We start from the raw sequence: 25,541 nt of genomic DNA on the forward strand, positions 1-25,541 counted from the left end.
TATGTCTCTAGTGCAACGTTTGTAAGTGTTATGTGTCGCGTAATACAGGACTATGAACTCAGACATAATTATTTGCAACAGAATTTAAGAAAAAAAATGAGTAAAAAAAGGATGATAGTGTTCCTTGTAGGTGACATTTTATATCAATATTATTTCATATATTACGTTGTGTAGCGTTTCTATGAATAGCATCTGTTTTAATTCCATGAAGAATGTTTGAAAAAAGTTTCGAAAGGGTTTTTTATTCCGGTTGGTATCTGAAAACAACTTCTGTAGTTTTATTGCATCTTTTTTCTTTCATTCCTTATTTTTTGTTTCATGATGGAGAAGGAAAGAGCCAAAAGTCTCTTTTTCCAAAAAAATAAATTCTTTCAAAAATATTCCCTTTTTAATTTAAATGATCAATATGGTTCATAGGTTCTGTTGAAAACACTATTTCAATCAGTTCCAATTTTTGCCACATGACTAAACACTTCGAATTCTTTCATAACTGGAAATACAACTCTCGAGTATTCCTCGTTGTCAATTTTCTTCATCAATCCGTCTGAAAGTAATTGAAATTTGCGATGAAAGATGCTGTCACTCAAGTCTGACTTCTGAAATCGATTGTCACTAGCAATTCGCAGCGAAACCAGATATTTGCTCTAGAGCTGAGAGCCCTCGAGGCAGATTTTCAATTCGAAAACCCTTTTATCGGGAGTAATTTATTATGACCCGCCCTAATGGAAGCGCTGCGCTGTTTAAAATGTCACTGCTGATTTTTGCGATGATTAAGAGAGACAGCGAGATAGAGGCCTCGCGTCGTACAATGTTGGGGGCTTGATCAAATTATAAATAGAAGCTAAGGATGAAAAATGAAAATTGAAACTTTCTATGTTTTTACCACTTCAATTTGTAACTGAAACTACTGCACTTTCGTCCCATAAGGGAATTATACATTAAACTGAAAATGACTGATTACATTATAGTCCAAGATCCCAGAGCCCCCAGACCTACGTCATTTTAGCAAAGCTGAAATTTTCAGGATTATTAGTACGGCGTCTTGTTAAGAGGTATGCGTACCCATTAGCTTGAAAGCGGGGCCATTTCTCAGGTAGCGCGAAGTACAGATAGATAAAAACCTTACTTACGTACGTTAAAGTAGAAACGCTAGTATTTAAATATTTTTTAAGAATATTATTTAAAATTAAAATTCATTACTGCCAGACACTTTCCGTGGGCCACTACTTCTGCCAGAAGTTTTGAAGGTTATGAAAAACCTACGTTATAGTAGCAAACCTAAATTTTATATATATTATCTTAGGTACTATTTCAAGACCCTTTGTATGCGGCCAGACCAATCCGAAGAGCCAATCATTTCCCCAGACACCTTAAAATATTTGGAGTAATTAGGAAGATGGGGAATATCATTCCCAATTGGAACGGCAATAAAAATAAGAGCACTACGAGGGGTGTTACCGGTTCGTATCATTCTCGGTTATTGACTAAAATACCAAACAATAACACAAAAAAAGCATTGTTGATTTCATGCGAAATCATGACATGAAAATACCCGAAAAGATTCCAACGAAAAAGGTATTACTGGCTACCATAAAACGACGTAATTTCAAAAAAGAGTACATTATTGATTCGATGTGTGAAACACGTGGTCATATTACCTTACATTTGCCTCCATACTATTGTGTGTTCAATCCAATTGAAATGGTTTGGGCCACAATGAAAAAAAGCTTGCGGAAATGTAATCAGTCACCGACTTTGAATGCTGTGGTGCTTGACAATATAAGGCGAGTGGTGAATGAAGTAGGTAATAGTGATGTGTGGAAGAACTGTGTGGCCCAAGTTATAAAAGAAGAGAACAAATATTATGTGCAAAGTTCCATAAATCCGATCTTTATTCAACCCGATGATGATTCCACCTCATCCGAATATAGCGAAGAAGAATTTTGATTGTTCTATCAATTTTGTTGGCCTCTATTATTTTGTAAATATATGTTTGACGATAATTCGGTGTGATTATTTGTGTTTTCATTGTATTTTAGAGTTTTCGACTTGGAAATCAACTACCTTAAATTTCGAAGTTACTCATAATTACCCATAGTGGAAAAATTCAGTTGAAATACCTTTTTCGTGGGGTGATCAACTGCAATGATTGTAAGAATCAATTGCACTGAAAAATAATATGCCGACGCCTATGTCGAGGCGGGAATTCCTTCTCTGTGCTGTTCCAATTGGTATTGGAAATACTATATTATTTCCGATGGCACGATTCAGCACCTCAGATCTCACTGCGGTCAAAGTTGAATGTCCAGTTGGAAAAGGCAAATATATGGCGTTGATAATCGCATCGGTGTACCTCCCTTCAGATGCAGCCATCCTACCACCGACCAGAGAAATGGAGGTACTAGTGGACCACTGCCTCAACCAGAGAGTGGAGCTCATATTGGGTTGCGACTCAAACTCTCACCACGTGAGCTGGGGCAGCAAGGATATCAACGCCCGAGGTAAGTCACTATATGAATATATAATACAGAAAGATCTAACAATCTTGAACAGAGGCACGGAGGCAACATTTATTAATGCCCGTAGCCAAACGTTAATAGATATCACGCTTACGACAGCCGAAATATCAAACAAAATCCAAGACTGGCAAGTCTCGGACCATATCTCTATGTCAGACCACCGCTGGCTGACCTATACGGTAAGCCAGGATCTCAGGACTACTGTAAAATCCCGTGACCCGAAGAGGACGGATGTAGCTCTCTACAATCGACTCTTAAGAGGAGCTCTGCGGGAAACAGAGGTCCTGACTCCTGGCAACAATGAAGAACTGGAAAGGTACACAGTATCTATCCACAACAAAATAGACACTGCCTATAAGGAATCCTGTCCAATGAGGAAGGTTCAAACGCATGACACAACCAACACATGGTGGTGCCCTGAATTGGAACACCTCAGGAAGACAGCGAGAACGACCTTTAACAAGGCAAAACGTACAAGACTCGAAGAGGACTGGGTTATATATCAAGCCAACCTCAGAGAGTTCAAAAAAGTCTGCAGACGAAAACAAAGAGAAGCCTGGAGAGCCTATTGTGAGGCAGTCGAAGACTTTCCACTAGCTTGTAGGCTACATAAGGCACTCTCAAATGACCACCATAAGACAAAGCCGCCAACCTCCAGGAGAGTGCTGAGATTCTTATGGAAACTCACTTCCCAGGTTCTGTCTTTCCTGGAACGGCGAACTGGACGGATGTACCAATAACACCCTCACAATATGACTAGCAATATGCTAGTACAGTAATTGATGAGGACAAAATAAGATGGGCTATATCGGGCTTTTCCCCCTTCAAGTCATCAGGGCCTGACGGTATAAGACCAGCCCTACTTCAGTGGGGACTGGACACTCTTATGCCACACCTGGTTGGAATATTCAGAGCCTCTCTAGCTCTGAGGTATATTCCCAGTAAGTGGAGAGAAGTAAGAGTAGTATTTATACCCAAACCAGGTAGGATGGACTACACCCTACCAAAAGCATTCCGACCAATTAGTCTCACATCGTTTTTCTTAAAAACCATGGAGAGGCTATGTGAGCGGTATATAAGAGATGAAGTACTTGTTAACAACCTACTTCATCCAAATCAGCATGCATATACCCCGGGAAGGTCAACTGATTCGGCCCTTCATCATGTGGTTGGCAGAATCGAGAGATCATTGGATAACAAAGAATCCACCCTAGGTATATTCATAGATATTGAGGGAGCGTTTGATAAAACAAACTTTCCAACAATTACCCAGCAACTACACTCCAGGAATGTACCCCTGGTAGAAGGAGAATGGATACTCCAGATGCTCTCTAGCAGAGCAATAAGTATTAATGTAGAAGACATCACAGTAAAAGGACTGGTCATGAGGGGATGTCCACAGGGAGGGGTCTTATCACCCCTTCTCTGGAACATAGTTCTGGATACCCTAATTGATCATCTTAACAAAAATGGATTCTACACAAATGCATACGCAGATGACATAGTTATCTTGCAGACCGGCAAATTTGTAAACACACTGTGCGATAGAGCGCAGGATGGGCTCAAATTGATAGAAACATGGTGTAAGGAACACTCACTGTCGATCAATCCCAAGAAGGCTGAGATGGTCCATTTCACCGGGAAAAGAAGTTTAACGGGCTTAAAACCTCCCGAAATCTTCAAAAGCCAACTAAACTTCTCTGAAGAGGTGAAATACCTTGGTATTATCCTCGACAAGAAGCTAACGTGGAACTCTCATCTACAGAGTAGAGCAAAAAGAGCATACGTGGCTTATGAGCAATGTCGGAGGACAGTGGGACGCACGTGGGGTCTTTCACCCCGTGTAGTCGCCTGGATCTACACTGCAATAATAAGACCTATGTTAACGTATGGAGCCATTGCATGGGGACCGAAAGTTCTACAAGCAACGGCCATCCAAAAATGATATCAAATACAGCGACTGGCTTGTTTAAACATCACATGAGCCATGAGAACAACACCAACCGCGGCAATGGAATTAATCACGGGTCTGACCCCTCTGGACCTGTACGTTAAGGAGGTTGCGTTAATGACCATGGTACGATTGCACACGGCTGGTGTAAACCTAGAAGTAGGAATGGGTCGATTGAAGTTGGGCCTATGGCGGGAAGCGCTTACTGCGCAACCTCTGCTGCAGGCAACAAGTGATGCAATTGAACCCAGGTTTGTGTTTAATAAACCCTACAAAATACAAATTAAGCAGAACACAGAGTCAGATGCTACAAATGCAATACGGATTTATACAGATGGCCTTCGACTTCAAAGGTTAAACGTCGTAAGTTTTGCGACGAATACTTAGCTTTCGGTTTCACAAATACCAATTTAAACGGGGAAGACAGACCTCAGTGCGTCATATGCTACGAAGTTTTGTCAAATGAGTCGATGAAACCGGCCAAACTCCGACGTCATTTAGAAACAAAACACCAGGAATATCGTGGTAAATCAAAAGCCTCGCAATTGGAACAAAGCAAAAAAACAATGATAAAGACTGCTACTGGGACCAATAACGAAAGTGATGTATTAGCGTCCTACCAAGTATCTTTGTTAGTTGCAAAAAGTGGTAAGCCCCACACCATTGCTGAAGACTTAATTTTACCGTGTGCTAAAATTATGGTTTCTGCTATGTTAGGTGACAAAGCTTCAAAAGATTTGGACGTTGTATCGTTATCAAACAAGACAGTGAAGAGGAGAATTGATAATTTGTCGGGAAATGTCAAAGAACAGCTGATTTTCTACGTTAAAGCAAGCAGATTTTATGCTTTGCAAATAGATGAGAGCACATATATTAGCAATGATGCAAACTTTCTTGCATATGTTCGTTAAGAACACAACAACAGCATAAGTGAGGATTTTTTATTTTGTTTACCTTTACCTTCGCACACCACAGGTTAAGCAATATTTGAAGTATTGAACAACTTTATGTCCACTCATGAAATTACATGGGACAAGTGTGTGGCAATTAGCACCGACGGTGCTCGGGCTATGACCGGGACACGAATAGGGCTGCAGGCGCGCGTTAAGAAGATGAATCCAGCTATTATCTGGCATCATTGCTGCATTCATAAGGAGGCATTAGCAGCTAAAAACATGCCAGAACAATTAAAAACAGTGTTAGACGACATAGTGAAGGTGGTGAATTTTATTAAAGCTAGGCCTTAAAATTCCCGTATTTTCGTATCATTTGTGAAGAAATGGGAAGCATTCACAAGCAGTTATTATTGTACGCTGAAGTCCGTTGGTTATCTCGTGGCAAAGTTGTGACGCGTGTTTTTGAGCTGAGAGATGAGATCAGAATGTTGTTTTTGAAGAATTCTGGACACAGCGTCAGCAAATATGCTGATCACTTCAATGACTTTGGGTGGCTTACAATGGCAGCATAATCGGCTGATATATTAAGTGCCCCCAACGAGTTGAACTTAAGTCTTCAAGGGAGAGATACCAACATCTTCCAAGTCGATGATAGAATTGAAACGATGCTAAAAAAACTTGACCTTTGGATAAATCGTAAAATTCAAAAAAACTATAATCACTTTCCAACACTGTCAGCGTTTTTGGAGTCCTCTGGTGAAGCAATATTGCCAGCACAAGTACAAGATGAAATGGTGACACATCTCCGCACTTTGAGATCTTCGTTTCGGGATTATTTTCCAGTACCCGACAAAAATAAAAATTGGATATCAGACCCTTTCAACACAGATGTTTCTGATATTACTGGCTTGACAGCGGCACAGGAAAACCAATTAATAGAAATATCCTGTGATTCAGCATTGAAACGCAATTTCAACGAATCTTCACTATCAAGTTTTTGGGTGAATGTGAAGACAGATTATAAGGAGATATCGGACGAAGCACTGAAACTTTACTGCTTTTTTCAACCATATACCCATGTGAGAAGGCATTCTCTACTCTTGTGTATACAAAAAACAAATACAGAAACAGATTACAAGTAGAATCTGATTTAAGATTACATCTTAGTAGCAACATCAACCCGAATATTCCTGATTTAGTTGCAAAAAAGCAACACCAACCTTCACATTAATTTTTTTTTTCATATTTTTCATGATAAACAGTTATAATTACCTCCAGTATTTGTTTTTTTTTGTATCTGTAATAACTAAAATAAATACCTAATCCGTTTTTTTGCTGTTTATTTTATTAAGGAGGTCCGTGAAAACTGTGCTTGATTTCCTAAGGGTCCGTGGACTGAAAAAGGCTGGGAAACGCTGATTTAGAGTAAACGTGGCGCAAAAACGTTCCATAGTTGATCGAATTAATTGCTCTGACGGTCGATTATATTGACCGTAAAATGGACGTAGTGCGCAATACGTATTTCGAACAGAATCATGATTTTCAAAATAAATTTGCACAATCTGGAAGCGTTGTTCAGGCGTCTGTCTATTCATGTTGAAATGTCAAACCAAACTAAACATAAAGCACTTGACAGCTGAGTAAATGGCCGCCAGTTGAAAATGTGTTGCCAACTAAAAGTTCTAGACCTCTAGAAAAACACCCTTTACATTAATAGTTAGAATAGCTTTTTCAGACGTGCATAATACTGAGAAATTCTACATATTTAGTGCTTTATAATGACATAATGATCCAAATTATTCATGTATAGTATAGTAGGACAAATGATCGCATGAAATGCGATCTTTTGCCTTACTATTCTTACCCAGAGAAAATTGGTTCATGTTCATATTCCTTACATTTCTGTATATTTTTTCTCATGCTCCTTTAACCGGATACATCACTTAACAGTTCCTCAAATGCTGCAAAAATGTGTATATGTCTACGAGTCAAATACACTATTCAATGTATAATGTCACTACTCCATTCTTTTTTTTATATTATAGCTATATTTATTCACGATGAAAGAACACCCACGCCGGAAGGCCTTAGTAAGAGTGTTCTTTCATTACTAAATTTTTTTTACCACGTAAGAACACTGTTGAAACTACCTACTAAAATGGGAACTAGTAAAGTGGGACATTTATTTGCCAAATATTTGTATCATTAAAATTGTAAAATCATAAGAACACTGTTGAAACTACCTACTAAAATGGGAACTAGTAAAGTGGGACATTTATTTGCCAAATATTTGTATCATTAAAATTGTAAAATCATAAGAACACTGTTGAAACTACCTACTAAATTGGAAACTAGTAAAGTGGGACATTTATTTGCCAAATATTTGTATCATTAAAATTGTAAAATCATAAGAACACTGTTGAAACTACCAACTAAAATGGGAACTAGTAAAGTGGGACATTTATTTGCCAAATATTTGTATCATTAAAATTGTAAAATCATAAGAACACTATTGAAACTACCTACTAAAATGGGAACCAGTAAAGTAGGACATTTATTTGCCAAATATTTGTATCATTAAAATTGTAAAATCATAAGAACACTATTGAAACTACCTACTAAAATGGGAACTAGTAAAGTGGGACATTTATTTGCCAAATATCTGTATCATTAAAATTGTAAAATCATAAGAACACTGTTGAAACTACCTACTAAAATGAGAACTAGTTAAGTGGGACATTTATTTGCCAAATATTTGTATCATTAAAATTGTAAAATCATAAGAACACTGTTGAAACTACCTACTAAAATGGGAACTAGTAAAGTGGGACATTTATTTGCCAAATATTTGTATCATTAAAATTGTAAAATCATAAGAACACTATTGAAACAACCTAGTAAAATGGGAACTAGTAAAGTGGGACATTTATTTGCCAAATATTTGTATCATTAAAATTGTAAAATCATAAGAACACTGTTGAAACTACCTACTAAAATGGGAACTAGTAAAGTGGGACATTTATTTGCCAAATATTTGTATCATTAAAATTGTAAAATCATAAGAACACTATTGAAACTACCTAGTAAAATGGGAACTGGTAAAGTGGGACATTTATTTGCCAAATATTTGTATCATTAAAATTGTAAAATCATAAGAACACTGTTGAAACTACCTACTAAAATGGGAACTAGTAAAGTGGGAGATTTATTTGCCAAATATTTGTATCATTAAAATTGTAAAATCATAAGAACACTGTTGAAACTACCTACTAAAATGGGAACTAGTAAAGTGGGACATTTATTTGCCAAATATTTGTATCATTAAAATTGTAAAATCATAAGAACACTATTGAAACTACCTAGTAAAATGGGAACTAGTAAAGTGGGACATTTATTTGCCAAATATTTGTATCATTAAAATTGTAAAATCATAAGAACACTGTTGAAACTACCTACTAAAATGGGAACTAGTAAAGTGGGACATTTATTTGCCAAATATTTGTATCATTAAAATTGTAAAATCATAAGAACACTATTGAAACTACCTAGTAAAATGGGAACTGGTAAAGTGGGACATTTATTTGCCAAATATTTGTGTCATTAAAATTGTAAAATAATAAGAACACTGTTGAAACTACCTACTAAAATGGGAACTAGTAAAGTGGGAGATTTATTTGCCAAATATTTGTATCATTAAAATTGTAAAATCATAAGAACACTGTTGAAACTACCTACTAAAATGGGAACTAGTAAAGTGGGACATTTATTTGCCAAATATTTGTATCATTAAAATTGTAAAATCATAAGAACACTGTTGAAACTACCTACTATAATGAGAACTAGTAAAGTGGGACATTTATTTGCCAAATATTTGTATCATTAAAATTGTAAAATCATAAGAACACTATTGAAACTACCTAGTAAAATGGGAACTAGTAAAGTGGGACATTTATTTGCCAAATATTTGTATCATTAAAATTGTAAAATCATAAGAACACTGTTGAAACTACCTACTAAAATGGGAACTAGTAAAGTGGGACATTTATTTGCCAAATATTTGTATCATTAAAATTGTAAAATCATAAGAACACTATTGAAACTACCTAGTAAAATGGGAACTAGTAAAGTGGGACATTTATTTGCCAAATATTTGTGTCATTAAAATTGTAAAATAATAAGAACACTGTTGAAACTACCTACTAAAATGGGAACTAGTAAAGTGGGAGATTTATTTGCCAAATATTTGTATCATTAAAATTGTAAAATCATAAGAACACTGTTGAAACTACCTACTAAAATGGGAACTAGTAAAGTGGGACATTTATTTGCCAAATATTTGTATCATTAAAATTGTAAAATAATAAGAACACTGTTGAAACTACCTACTAAAATGAGAACTAGTAAAGTGGGACATTTATTTGCAAATATTTGTATAAGATTCTTTCCATCATTAAAATTGTAAAATCATAGCGAATAAAGGCACATTTTACAGCGTAACATTTGTTGCAATTTTTATACTTTTTAAATGTTTGCATTTTCATTTTAATATTTACCATTTTTTATTTTTTGCATTTTATTTTTACATATTACCTTTTTACATTCTTACATGATTATATTTTTATATTTTAACATTTAAGATTTCCACATCTTTACATTTTCATAACCTGTATTGTCAAATCCATTTTTCTCTCAGTGTTCTGATTTATAATGTGAATATTGTGAATAAAACAGTAATACCCACGCATAGGGTGTCCTTTGTGGGTTTCCTGAATTTATTCAGATTGTTCAAATTGTTATTGACTGATCCTTGTGCTGATACTTGAATAAATTTATATCATTATCATTATTATTATATATTAATGTATGGAGCGCTATATAGGTATAATTTCGTAAGTATGAGAACACGCCTGATTGAGCTGTTGTATACTGATAGACGTTTTGCAATTCAGTAGAAATCTCACAATGGAGTGAATTTGCCGTTTCATTTATTTTACAAACGGCAATTAAACAAAACTAATAGTTTACCATCCAATTCTTTTATGAAACCACAAATGAAAATTACTGAACTTCAGAATTTCTTTTGTATATGCTCAAAGTGAATGAATGACGTGCTATGTCGAATCATAATTCCCTGCTCAAGTCAGAAAATGTCGACTAAAATTTGCTATAAGTTACCCCTACGGGAAAAATATCCGATAAATTCCTGGGTTGCCATGGTAACGCGTGACAAAATAAGCATTTCATTAGCTGAAAATTGTTGGTATGAAATTTTCATAGCGATACCCTTTTACTGGATTACATACCCAATGTAATATTCTGTTTCGCATTCAGCATAAACAGATGTATTCAGGCCAAACATAATATAATCAATGGTATGAATATAATTCAACGAGTCATTTGAATATTATGTGTGTTTGAATTCTAATAGTATATTATTATTTCACCACTGACTGTTCTATTTTGATTGTTACCATATACTCAGAATCACTTACTATAATGCTATTATTAAATGTTATGACGCCTCAACTGAATTGAACACCAAAAAAAATTATTGGGAACTATACAAATAATTACCCTGAATTCAATAGTGTAAAATAAAGTAATTGGAATGAATTGAACCTTAAAAAGCTAGTAAATAATTGGGAAAGAAATGTTTTGGCTTTCTACATTTCCATCTTTATACCAAGAAATGAAGGGAGCAATCAATATCAAAAGATTAACTCTAGTAGTAGCTCTTTCTTATTGCACATTTACAACATAAAATAAACCTACTTACAAAATTTAATCCTCCGAAAATATAGCGGTACGGAAAAACAGTGATGAAAAGGTAATTTTCATATATAAACGCGTCACTTTCATCATCAGAGGGGGAGCCCCAGTTGAAATATTCAAAATTCCTTTCTTATTGCATATCGACAACATAAAACGAACCTACATAGAAAATTTCAGACTCCGAAAATATAGCGACACGGCGAAACAGTGATGAAAATGTAACTTTATTTTATGAACGTACCTTTTCCCCTCGACTGACGCCACAGTTGGAATATTTGAAAATCATTTCTTATTTAATATCTACAACATAAAACGAACTTACATAGAAAATTTCAGACTCCGAAAATATAGCAACACGGAGAAACAGCGATGAAAACGTAACTTTATTTTATGAGCGTACCTTTTCCCCTCGACTGACGCCACAGTTGGAATATTTGAAAATCATTTCTTATTTAATATCTACAACATAAAACGAACCTACATAGAAAATTTCAGACTCCGAAAATATAGCGACACGGAGAAACAGTGATGAAAACGTAACTTTATTTTATGAGCGTACCTTTTCCCCTCGACTGACGCCACAGTTGGAATATTTGAAAATCATTTCTTATTTAATATCTACAACATAAAACGAACCTACATAGAAAATTTCAGACTCCGAAAATATAGCGACACGGAGAAACAGTGATGAAAACGTAACTTTATTTTATGAGCGTACCTTTTCCCCTCGACTGACGCCACAGTTGGAATATTTGAAAATCATTTCTTATTTAATATCTACAACATAAAACGAACCTACATAGAAAATTTCAGACTCCGAAAATATAGCGACACGGAGAAACAGTGATGAAAACGTAACTTTATTTTATGAACGTACCTTTTCCCCTCGACTGACGCCACAGTTGGAATATTTGAAAATCATTTCTTATTTAATATCTACAACATAAAACGAACCTACATAGAAAATTTCAGACTCCGAAAATATAGCGACACGGAGAAACAGTGATGAAAACGTAACTTTATTTTATGAACGTGCCTTTCCCCCGCGGCTGACGTCTCAGTTGGAATATTTGAAAAGCATTTCTTATTTCACATCTAAAACATAACACGAACCTACATACAAAATTTCAGGCCCCTAAAATGTAGCGGTACGGAGAAACGGTGATGAAAAGGTAATTTTCATATATAAACGCGTCACTTTCATCACCAGTGGGGGAGCCCCAGTTGGAATATTCGAAATTCCTTTCTTATTGCACATCTACAACATAAAACGAACCTACATAGTCCTGAAAATCTGCGAGTCCCAAAAATTGTTTTCGGACGTGTTTTTACACAAGTTACACAAGTTTTTCGGCACTAAGTGTAGAATAACAAATCAATTAGATACATTTCTTTATAATATTCATTTGTAGAAATTTATTTCAACATTTCAATTCTCAAATGTATGAAAAAATTGAAATTCGAACAGAAGATACGTACTGACAGAAACATTATAATTCTTATTTGTATTAATATCTATATGAAAATTCGAGTAATTGATGATTTTGGACGGATTCAATTTGTTTGAAATGTTTCATTATTCGTGTGCCTGATGACTTTCTTGATCAGCTCTCTACTGAAGACTTTTGGGTCATTTACTCTATAACCAACATTCTTCCTTTCAAAAATTGCGATAACCTTCGGGAAAGTGGCTATGTTTACTTTTGTTTCACTGTAATGATTCTTTTCAATATACCTATAGTACATGATCTGCAAAGTAAAATGTTTGACAGTTCCAATTAAGCCTAAACTACATCCTCTGTAACAGCTTTGCATTTCTTCATATCCATCCATTTCGAAAACAAATTGAAAACATTTTCGTTTAGTTCAAGTAAACTATATAGTGCAACCCCCTTCAATAATAAAGTTAGGGAGCTAACTAATTTCGTTATTCAAGAATCATTTCTGATTATATAAGAATCACAATGACTATGTAATATATATAATGAAAATATATATATATATATATATATATATATATATATATATATATATATATATACTAAATATTTCGTTTATATAGGTGAGTGGGAAAGTACTTACATATATATATATATATATATATATATATATATATATATATATATATATATATATATATATATATATATATATATATATATATATATATATATATATATATATATACAACCGATCGCTTCAAAAACATTTAACCAACTTTCTTCGAAAGCTTCTGATAATTCCTCTTCCATATTCTCTGTTTCACTATGACTGTCATCATTTAAATCAATAATGAATTCATTTCCACCATTAATATAGAAGTGTCCAATATCCATATTTTTCAAAAAAAATTACTTTTTTGATCCTTTTCTGCCAATCTTCTTCGGTAATATTAGATACTTCTTCTTTAATTAGCTCTATTACCTTTTTATCAAATTTTGGAAAATTGTTTTTACGCCTGATGCTTTGTTTCAATTTTTCCCAAATCAACTCGACGAGATTGAAAACACAAAAATAGGGGGAAGTCTCAGTATGGTATGTCCACACTTTTCAGCAATACTCTCAAGGGCATACACTTTTTCAAATGTTTTTGTCTATAAAACTTCAAGTAGTTGGTTTTTGGTATAGTAATCTTCAAAATATAAATTGTTATCCATTCAAAAACTTTGTATTTCATCTTTCCGCGAATTTTTATTCGATACTTTAATGATAATAGGAAGCGCTGTCAAGAACTATTACACTATTCGCATCCATATTTGGGATCAATGTGTTTTCAAACCATTCCTCGAAAATATTAGCTTTTATGTTCTCATGATAGTCAACATTGCAGTCCTCAAGTTTTTTTCCACGTAATTTAAAAGAATTCGGAAACCATCCTTTACTTCCTCCGCAATGCACAATGATTAGTTTAGTTGCGATCATTTGTTTGCAGGCATGTTAGGCGTACACATTCTCGAACCATCAATCCACCCTTTCGTAACTGTGTCGTGAGTGTCACACCAAGTTTCTTCCAAATAGAAAATTTGCTGTTGTTCTTGTCCTTATATTCAGTTATTTGTTCCAAGTATTTGTTACGCAATCCCACTATTTTTCTGTTTTCCATAACTGCTTGACGTTTGTTTATTATTTTAAATCTAAATCCTAGTTTCTTTATCCAATTCTGAAGAGTTTTGTCACAGCAGCTCACGTTATGGCCGGAAGTATTTCATTTATTCCTTAAGATTTCAGTTGTAGGAATCTCATTGCTATTGTTACAGTCGTATATTGATTTTTTCATCGACTTTATTAGATGAACACCTAAAGGTTTTGGTAATCCTTTATCACATCGCGTCTTGAGTTCATAAGGTTTGTTTTTGACTATTTTACGTACAGTTGAGAAAGGAATTTCGGTCAAATCTGATGTTGCTTGTAATAGTTTGTTTCCCTCAAAACCAAACTTGAGATGTAGATACTTATATACATTGTAACATACTATCTGTGTTTCAATGTTCAAATGCATCCGAATTTCATTCACTGGTATCCCTTTTTCGCATTGTTCACCATCAAAATTGGAATCACTACATTGGATCAGTTCCGGAACTGAACACGACGGCGATAACCATCAACCGCATTCCCGATTTCTATTCGTCACCGTAACACGACTTCAAATTGAATTTTATGACCTTCAGCCAATCATAAAACTCGGTTAGTAAAAATTATCCAATACGAACCGCCAATTCTTCAGTCCACGTGGATTATTTCGCAGCCGGTGCATTTCTATTTATTGTTTGTTTTTGCCTTTGAGTGTGCCGACAACTTTAAGTGTGCACAATACCGTTTACTTCGACTATACCCGTGAATAAATTAGTAAATAAAAATAGAAAGTCAAAAATGCTTTCTAACCTAGACACTGACATAGTCTTATTTTGGATTCGATCAACTCTCATTTTTCAGATACACTATTCATTATAATAATATGTGTGTACTCTGTAGAATTATATCTTCACACTGATTCTACTTGTTTCAAAATTTGTTCAAAATACTTACTCATTGCCTTGGCACTTTATTCTCCCGATTCAACGATGTTGTTTTGAACAAACACAGTTTACATTCAATTTGCTCTTAATTATCGAAATATTACCATAGATCAATTTGTTTATTTACTGTAACAGATTAATAACGCAGATAAAAATAATGAACTCGAACCGAAAATAAACTTGTTACTTCTAGCTAATTTACGTGTGTGATTTTGAATTAGTCGACTCTGCTGAATTTCTAAATCTGCTTTTGTATATATATAATCCGAAAAGCGGCACAAGTTTGTTTATACAAACGCACTTGTTTATTAATACTAAATGACGATATTAGCTTTCGAACTGATTCGATGTTTTGAATTCGCGTTATTTTTGAAATATATTAACATAAATTGTGACATTTTATACATTTTCCAAATATATGTTCCATATTTTCATACGCTACTCACAAACTAATGGGCCATTTCACAAAGTTTCTAAAATTTTAAAACGCTTATACTGTTCGAAAAATAATTTTCTCAGGGCATTTTGAATGATATTCGAATACGATGGGGGACTATTTATATTTCGGGAACTGGCAACACTAATGTCAATAGGAAAAATGTGGCAACACAATGATAAAGATTGACAATTTTTAGCATAAATGTACTCACAACTTTTCAATGTACAAATATAATTTGTTTTGTTTACGGTGTGTTGAGAGAATCGATTTGACCAAAAAATGGAAATTTCTGTAGGGTTTTTCCAACAACTATTTAGTGTAGAAACATTGTATCCCTTTATTGATTTTTATTTTGTATCATACATTTTTATTACAAAATTAACTTTTCATAACTCTTTTATCGCGCTGGCGTTCGAAATATCTATTTGATTGGGTTTTTATGTTAATTCATCTATTTTTATTTTTACTTATCATTTTCGTATTTTCTCATCGCATATCATTAGAATGCTCTCTTCTCTCGAAACGGAAGTTTATTAGCGAAAAACAGATGAATATTTAGAACGAAACCATTTGGGATGTTTCGAATAGGTACTAATCGTTAACACTTTTATCGATTTAGACGAAGAATTCTGGCCCAAGTGGTTGGCCCACTAATGAAGAAAAAGAGATATGATACAAATGTATTACAAATACGATAGAAACAGTTTTAGGACATCGGAAATGTATTTAAACTTGTTTCCCGAGAGGCGACAACTACATCGGACTATGTTCAAGTTATTGGATCAAAATCTCACCGAGTTTGGTTCATTTGAAAAGCCGAGAAAAAAATACGGAGACAGAATCAACAATCAAAATTTGATGAATGAGGTGTGTATGAGGTAAATTAGACATTGTGTCCTTTTCAATGCAAATATAACTTTCAACAAATAAGAATAATGCACTAAAATGTCAAGACAAAGGTAAATCACATCAATTGCTCAAAATGCTGGCCTTGATCATGATAACTCAACTGTCCCTTCTTCGAATATTATTCACTGCACGATTAATTTCCCGCCTCCTCAATCTTCCGAACTCTCTAACAATGCTATGTTGAAGATCATCAATATTTCGATATTCCCTCTGACCATAAACGTTATTTTCAGTGTACTCCATAGGAATGTATCCATAACCCTCAAGTCTGGAGACCTTGCTGGCCTCCTCACCGGCCCATTATTCCCTATCCATTTATCACCAAACCTTTCAGTCGGGTAATCAGATACTCGTCTGGTAGTGTGCGGTACAGCACCATCATGTAGAAACCAGATGTTGTTATAGTTAGCCAAAGGTAGATCATCCAAACATTCCTCGAAAATCGACATTAAAAACTGGTGATAGGTTTTTCCATTCAGAATTCCGTCAAATAAATGAGGACTTGAAATTCTATCTTTGTGAATTCCTGCACACATGTTGATACTAAATCGCACTTGAGGTGTTTGGGGTTGTATATGCTCCAAATGTTTTCGTTATTTCGGTTGAATATCCCACAATTAGTGAAAGTGCTTTCATCTGTCCAAATTAAATTTTCCAGGAACACAAGAAAATCAAGTCTTCTTATTAGCCAATTACAAAATTCTAATCGCTTTTCGGGATCACCTGGATGCAATTTTTGGGATATGTGTATTTTGTAACATTTTAAACCGCTTTTTTGAGATGTCTCTAAGCACTTGTATCACAAATATTCATTTCGGAGAAAATTTAATGTGTAGATTTCCCCGGATTCATGTTTACCTCATACATTCCTCATTTATCAAATTTACTTTAGCTTCCTGCTCCATTCTGTCTCCGTATTTTTTCCTCTGCTTTTCAAATGAACCAAACTTGGTGAGATTTTGATCCAATAACTTGAACATAGTTCGATGTGGTTGTCGTCTTTCGGGATACAAGTTTAAATATATTTCCGATATCACAACACTGTTGCTATTGTATTTGTAAGAAATTTATATCATATCTCTTTTTTCTTCAATCGTGAAAGCCATTTTTCGCCATAAATTCAATGACTTGTACAATAACAAAATGTCATCGAGTGTGACAAATTGAAAGTCAAATTTAGAAACATCTCAAAGTCAAAGCCTAATATGATAAGAATGAATTTTTTTTATTATCCCCAATTTTTCGAAAAAAAAAATTATAACTTATGATACATCATTGAAAAGGTAAAATCTGATTCTATTCAAAACAGAAAGAATCCAATGTAGCGCCCATAAAAAAAAATAAAGTTGATGATGGTGGCCGGACGACGAAACGTCGGATAGCAAATTTGAAAACACCATTGCATATTGTTAGTCAGGTACATGCACAACTTTGCCCCAATTCAACTATCGTAGTATCTCTCATAGTTTCCAAATTCCCAATGGTGAGGATCGAATTCGAAACACCCTGTATATACTCGATTCCTGTTTCGATTTCAGGTTTTTTTTATTTGGCAAAATGCTGTTAAAAGTTACACTACAAACATTAACATCATTAAATATAATACTCACAAGTCTTTCAACTTGAGATGCAATTATTTTAAATTGTTTAGCAGGCTATTGAGCAATTAACAACAGCAATGTCTAATTCAAAAACGTCATAAATGTTTATTGCGTTCTGTGCTCGCAAACACAGCTGACAAAAAATCGTATTCAGACTTTTGACCAAAACTTACACAGCGACCATGAATAGCTTTTGTACTTTTCATAGGACTGTTTCGCGTTACAAATACGTACGCCACTGTTTTGATTCGAGCCATTTCCGAGACCAACATTTTATAAGAATGTGGATTGTCCTTTGAGTTATATAATGGCAAAAATAGTATTTTATATCCCAAGGTTGAAAAAAACATATCCGCTGCCAAGTTTTCATTCAAAGGTCTGTGGTATAATTTGTAATAGTTAACACCTATATATATATATACGATTCCCACGGTGTGAATCAATTGTATTTTTATCAGATTCTATTAAATTATAATCGTGCTGGAAAATAACTGAACTAACAAATAAGGTTTCCAGGAATTAGAAATATAAAAAAAAGCACCTTCTATATCGAATAAATAAAGCTTCACCGAGCCATATGAGGCAAATGCACTTTACTATCAATATTACTTAATTAATAGTCATGAACAATGAAAGAAGATCAAATTTACCTTTCTAAAATGCTCTGCATGTATTAAAAATTTCCTTTGGAATGCGAATGCGATCCACATGCGAAACATTTCAGTGACACGGAGGTAGAGAAACCGCTGAAGAACAAAGACGAATGTATTCCATTCAAATGTGCTTTGTTTAGTCAAATTTATCGAAAAAACTGCTCATTCTGTATTGTATAAACCAACTTGAAGATATTGGCAAATTGTTCACGCAAAACTATCGATCGAAAACACCAATGACTACTGAGAGTGGAATGGGAAAATGTTAAAAATAACGAGTCAGCATTGCTTAAATTTCATTTTTGCGAAGAAAGGTTTAGTTTATTTATTGCTTTTTTTGTATGTATTATAATGTTCCACCATCTGAGAAAAACAGAAGAAAATATAAAATCTATATTCAATAAATTGATAGATGTAGCCGTTACTACGTAGTGAGAGATCATGAAAAATGAAAATAAAACTGTTTATGTTTTAATACCAGCGAACAAAAAAATTCAATTTCAACACTTCGTATCTCCGAAACGAAGCATTTTCGGACACAAGTTCAAATAGACTTTTCCTTTAAAAATTGTCTCAGGAATACGTCACTTGAATATTTTAACGTACTTATGTTAAACCCTGTATAGAAAAAAACAATATACGACTGTTACAAAAGCAATGAGATTCCTACAACTGATATCATAAAAAAGAAATTGAATACTTTCGGCCATAACGTGAGCTGCTGTGACAAAACTCTTCAGAATTGGATAAAGAAACTAGAATTCAAAATATTAAACAAACGTCAAGCAGTTATGGAAAGCAGAAGAATAGTGGAATTGTATAACAAATACTAAATATAAACAAAAACAATGGCAAATTTTCTATTTAGACGAAACTTGCTATGACACTCACGACATAGTTACCAAAGGGTGGACTGATGCTTCGAGATTATGTACGCCTAACATCCCTGCAAACAAAGGATCGCGACTAATCATTGTGCATTGCGGAGGAAGTAAAAGATGGGTTCCGAATTCTTTGAAATTATGTGGAAAAAACTTGAGGACTGCAATGTTGAATGAAAGCTAATATTTCCAAGGAATGGTTTCAAAACAAATTGATCCCAAATTTGGATGCGAATAGTGTAATAGTTCTTGACAACGCTTCCTATCATTCACGACAGCTCATCGAAGTACCGAATAAAAATTCGAGGAAAGATAAAATACAAAGTTTTTTATTGGATATCAATTTGTATTTTGAAGATTACTATACCAAAAACCAACTACTTGAAGTTTTTTCAGACAAAAACATTTGAAAAAGTGTATGCCCTTGAGAGTATTGCTGAAAAGTATGGACACTCCATACTGAGACTCAGGGCCGTAGCGAAAAGAAAAACCAGGGAGGGAGGGAATCTAAATATTTCCAACCCCACCAGCAAAATTTACCAACTTTCGAAAAAATGAAAACCGAGGGATTAGTTCCTACTATAATATAAAAATTTCCTTACTTAGCTATCCAAAGATTGGCTGAATGCTTATACAGGATAGAGTATGCACAAACAGAAATAAATTTTGGTAATCATAAAAATAATAATGCGAATTATTCTACTTTGGAAGACCAAGGACCTTGTCCTTGGTCTTCCACTATATATATAGGAATATTCAATACAAATGAAAGGAACCAACACTTAAATGATATTGTGCTTATTGTTTTCTACTATTATTTTTCTATTTTCACGGCCCGAAATTTCCCAACTTTTCCAAGTCGAAAAAACAGCGAAAAGTTGGGAATTTCGTGAAATTGCCACTTAAAAATGTGTGGACTGTTCTCTTACTTGGGAGAAACTAAACTTTTTTTAAGTTTGCAAACAACTCAGAATTTCAAAGTATGGGATCTCCAAGTTATGCATCAAATCAAAATCAAGTCAAATCACTTTATTTCTTTAAGACAACATACAGTCGTATAAGAAAGAGTCATGGTTACAACCGCATGGTAGTACGGTCGGGATTTAAATGAAGAAATGTACAAAAGGAACAGTACAGAACAGTACATTAAGGATTATATAACACTACGAAGACATGTTCACATATACATATACATAATACACAGAATATTGACTTAATAAAAATACAGATTCACATTAAATAAAAATTCAAGTTAAAAGTATTCATTTAAAGAGTGTACACATTTCTCAACCAGGTATTCTTTGAGTGTTTTTTTTAAAAGTACGTTCATGTTTTAAGCTTTCAATGGAGGAAGGTAAGTTGTTGCACCGATTCGAGCTGGAGCTTTATAGGAAATATTGCGTTTAGAGAGTGGTAATCGTAAATCATCCTTACAACGTGTGTTGTATTCGTGGAAATCGTTATTTATGAGAAAAAAATCCCTATTTTTGAACACAAAAATACAGGCTTCAAATACGTAGAGGCCTGTACAGGTTAGAATTTCAAATCTTTTAAAGATTTCTCGAAAATCATGTTGGGAAATCCGGACCTTCTCCTGTTTCTTTCCCTTTTCTTATTACCTCTTCCTTTATTTTCTCTCATTTTTTTTTATTCTTTTTCTTACTATAATTTTTTTCAATCTTCACGGCCCAAAATTTCCCAACTTTCTCCCAACTTTTTCCCAAGTCGAAAAAGCAGGGGGGGGCGTCCCCCCATCCCCCCATGGCGACGGCCCTGCTGAGACTTCCCCTCTATTTTTGTGTTTTCAATCTCATCGAGTTGATTTGGAGAAATCATCACTTGGTGATCGAAACACGTGTCGAAGTGTTGAAATAACGGTTTAGTGTTGGGTAAAAACTCCAATAATATTCATCACTAAACCAAAGGTTCCAAACAGTGTATCACAAGTACATATAATGATATACAATGTTCCATTTGAGAATGACAGAATATCAATACGCTTATTTGAGTATATGAGTATGAGTATATGCTTTATAATTTTCTTCTTAATAACTTTCAATAACCTCTTGCTTTTTCTTTGCGTTTTTAAGAAAGACGACATACGCATACAGAGTTTTTTGGTCATATTTAAATTGTGGATCGCAAAATCATGATTTATGCAAAACCGAGTCAATGTTATAAGTAAGGCGTCTATCGATCCAGCATACAAAACATCTATTCTTTCATGAATATTTAATATTATCTAACCTCCGCATTCGCCAAAAATATAACAACAGCAACAACCATATCCGTTAGTATCTAAAATTAAGGTAACGGCAGTCACATATATACACATAAGTACATAGTAAGCCAAAACACGTTGAAATGTGGCTTGGGGTAACATTTATTGCATCCTTATAAAATGCAAATACTGCAAAAGCAGTACGCGTATAATTTCCCAGCAGTACGAGTATGATTTCCCAGCAGTACGAGAATGATTTCCCAGCAGTACGAGTATGAGTTCCCGATCGGCAGTGACTGAATGAGGAATTCAAGCATAGAAGAAGAGCAATTGAATTGCTTCCAAAACAACCGGATTTAACCCTTTGGGAATATCTTGAATCCACTGTTCATAAAACACAGCCCACTGATGTTACTGATAACCTTAATGTTGAATTAGAGTAGTTGTGAAGTTTTCAAAAATGTTAGGGAGAAGTTCAAATATATCAAAAAGATACATCGTATGTATTGATTTTTGTGATTGCTTTCTCGCGAATTGTTTTTCTGTTAAAGTAGAAGAACCGAAATGGAAAATTAAACAACTTTATTTTCATTACAATGCTAATAGAAGTTTAGTTTCAATAGTAACCTGGAAACTAGTAATGAATATTATTGGAGTTTTTTCCCAACACCAAACTGTTATGTTAACACCTCGACACGTGTTTCGATCACCAAGTGATCATCTTCAAGAGGGAGATCAAACTAGTCATCTCAGTCATAATAAATTATGTAAAATGCAGGTCAAAAAATGAATGGGAAGTATCATAAGAAAAAGGATGAAAATCTTTTAATCATGGTGTGCTACTTGAATCTCTTTTTCATTCAATATTCTACAAACTTCTACCTCGAAAGGGTTAATTTCTTGAAACTACTGCCCCTTGAAAAATGAGAGAGAGTGTTTCCGATTTTTCATATTTTTGGATATCAAAGATCAACTTGTCGAAGAAAAATTCATTCCCCGAAATAAATCACATGAGTTGTTCAAAATCGTAAATGGATGAATATATAAGTGATTTTTCTTGGTATCTCTGGAAAGTTAGAGACTTATATATGTTTCTTTGGGATATTGAATCTTCCCAAAAAAAAGATAAGTCAAAAAATGTGAAAGAACGCATGTTTTCGAAAATTAGGTTCGAATTTTGGTGAACCGTCAATTCATGAGCGTTTTTAGCTGAAAAACTAGTGGCAGTTTGAGAGTGAAAGAATTTCTTGCGAATTAAATTTTCAACATATCACTCTATTTATTGAATTCGTAGCTTTTTCTATAAGCGTATAAACGATTGAGAGAGAAAAAGTTATTTCGTAATAGTTTGAGTTTTACGGTATTGATTAGGATAGACTACTCCATATCGTTTTATCGTTTTTGAATTAATGAGATAGTTGTGGATAATCTCCATATATTTTCTATGTTATTCGCTTTCCATTTATCAAATATCTTATATCAGCCCTTATATTAAATAATAAAAAAAGTTTCTACTGTATATTGGCCCACTGTACCGGGTGTCCCACATTTTATGTGACAGGCAATATCTGGTTTGTTGAAGGACATACACAAAAATGTTTCATACAAAAGTTTTAGGAGTTCATGAGAGCTATATTTTGATATAATTTCTAAATATACAGGGTGTTTGGTGTAGGTGCTACAGACCAAAATTCCATTTTTTAAAATAGAACGCCCTGTATATCATTACATATTCAGATGCTACGTTAAATTCTGATATCATTTCATGTTTGGTTTTTGAAATTCGGTTACGGCGTTGTTGAGTTATTGCTTAAAATGTAAAGTCTTGAGAACGACTATTATTTTTTTAAATATATCATACAATTATTCTCTCTGCATCAGATCACATGAAAATTAGTCTAAATTTTGGGTGTTCGAAGTAATGGTTTCAATTTTGAGTTGTGGAATTCAGTCAGGAATCATTTTGAATATGAAACAATTGCGAAATTGAAAGAGGTGTATTCGAAAACAAATCTTTAATTAATAACAATGTAAATAATATAACTTGATAAATCATTTCATAAGAATGGTAGGTACCTAGAAATAAGTCATAAAAATTGTTCAAAGTGATGCCCATTAGATATTATACAGGCTTCGAAACGTCGAATCACTTCTCTCGTACAAGTCGCTCTTATAATATCAGGCGTAATATCACTGCACGCTAGTCGAATTTTCATGTTCAGATCATCCACATTCAAAGGGGGAGTAGTGAAAACAATATCTTTTAAATAACCCCATAGGAAAAAATCAAGCGGTGATAAATCTGGGGAACGAGCCGGACACCGAATTCGACCCTTATTACCAATCCATCTATTTGGGTACGTTCTATCCAGATATTCAATAACAACCTGTGAATTGTGAGGAGGAGCACCATCTTGTTGCCACCAAATTCCTTGTCGTTCTGCTATGGGAATATCTTCCATCAACTGGATCAACATTGAAAAAGTAAGGTCCTATGATGCGGCCATTGAACAATCCACACCATACATTAATACCCCAAGTAGTTTGAAAATTACTTTCGCGGCCCCAGTGGGGATTTTCTTGAGACCAATAGTGACTGTTATGCCGATTCACAACTCCATTATTGTGGAATCGCGATTCATCGCTCCACAAAATTTGACTGAATATGTTAGGACTTTCATGTAATATTACCTGAATACAAGCAATGAATTCAAGTCGTCGTTCAAAGTCCGTGAGTTTCAAACCTTGTACCAACTGAATTTTGAATGGGTGGTATTTATTTTTTTTCAGAATTCTCTGTACATTAGATTTACTCACACCGACTTCTTCTGCAAGAGTACGGATAGAAACATGTGGATGAATAATAATATAAGCCAACACATTGATCTCTAAATCTTCAGTTCTAACAGATCTCGTATGATGACGATGCTTTATAGTAGAAGGAAATGACCCAGTTCGCAATTTTTCTACAACTCTCGAAAAAGTCATTCGTGACGGAATGGGTCTGTCTGGAAAACGTTCTTGGTATAGACGTTGTGCTTGACGGCAGTTTTTCTGACATTCCCCAAAAATTAATAACATATCAATGCAATCACTTGGACTAAACGCGAAAGACATACTGGAGTTTTCGCACAAAGAACACAGTTACTGTTTTGCAAAGAATCACTGAATCGAACTGACAAGTAGATACAATTCAACAACATTTGTTACTATGGCATCAACAAGCATAAGCTACTTGATGAAATTGTGCAATATAAAGCAATTCACCCTCAAGTTAGTCACATTCTCAAGAATTTCAATGTTATATTCAACTGATATCGATATCGTATCGTAGAGGTGAGATTTATGGTTTGTATTCAGTAGTAGTCTAGTTCACTTTAATAAAAGATATAGACTGGATTCGTGTACGAGTAAATAAGTTTTTTTGAAACTTTATATTTAAGGAAAAGTGCAATAACTCAACAACGCCGTAACCGAATTTCAAAAACCAAACATGAAATGATATCAGAATTTAACGTGGCATCTGAATATGTAATGATATACAGGGCGTTCTATTTTAAAAAATGGAATTTTGGTCTGGAGCACCTACACCAAACACCCTATATATTTAAAAATTATATCAAAATATAGCTCTCATGAACTCCTAAAATTTTTGTATGAAACATTTTTGTGTATCTCCTTCA

At 34.2% G+C, this 25,541-nt stretch overlaps 2 protein-coding genes across 4 annotated transcripts in view; both read right to left on the reverse strand.

Annotated features, from left to right (window-relative positions):
* Nca (neurocalcin homolog) overlaps positions 1 to 25,541 on the reverse strand; it is a 363,981-nt gene that overhangs the window by 296,639 nt on the left and 41,801 nt on the right. The gene's annotated exons all lie outside the window — the stretch shown is intronic.
* LOC111513019 (neuronal calcium sensor 2) overlaps positions 1 to 25,541 on the reverse strand; it is a 242,850-nt gene that overhangs the window by 175,672 nt on the left and 41,637 nt on the right. Inside the window, exon 1 of one of the 3 annotated variants that reach the window (XM_074174039.1) lies at positions 15,165 to 16,171. The exons of the other annotated variants lie outside the window; for them this stretch is intronic. The gene's annotated coding sequence lies outside the window, so the exon portion shown is untranslated. Of the gene's footprint in view, positions 1 to 15,164; positions 16,172 to 25,541 lie in introns of those variants that run through there. 3 annotated transcript variants of the gene reach the window in all.

Source organism: Leptinotarsa decemlineata, unplaced genomic scaffold (assembly GCF_025532065.1).
Source record: "Leptinotarsa decemlineata unplaced genomic scaffold, Ldec_3_MD MMD2_P_RNA_scaffold_12, whole genome shotgun sequence".
NCBI classification, from domain to species: Eukaryota; Metazoa; Arthropoda; class Insecta; order Coleoptera; family Chrysomelidae; genus Leptinotarsa; species Leptinotarsa decemlineata.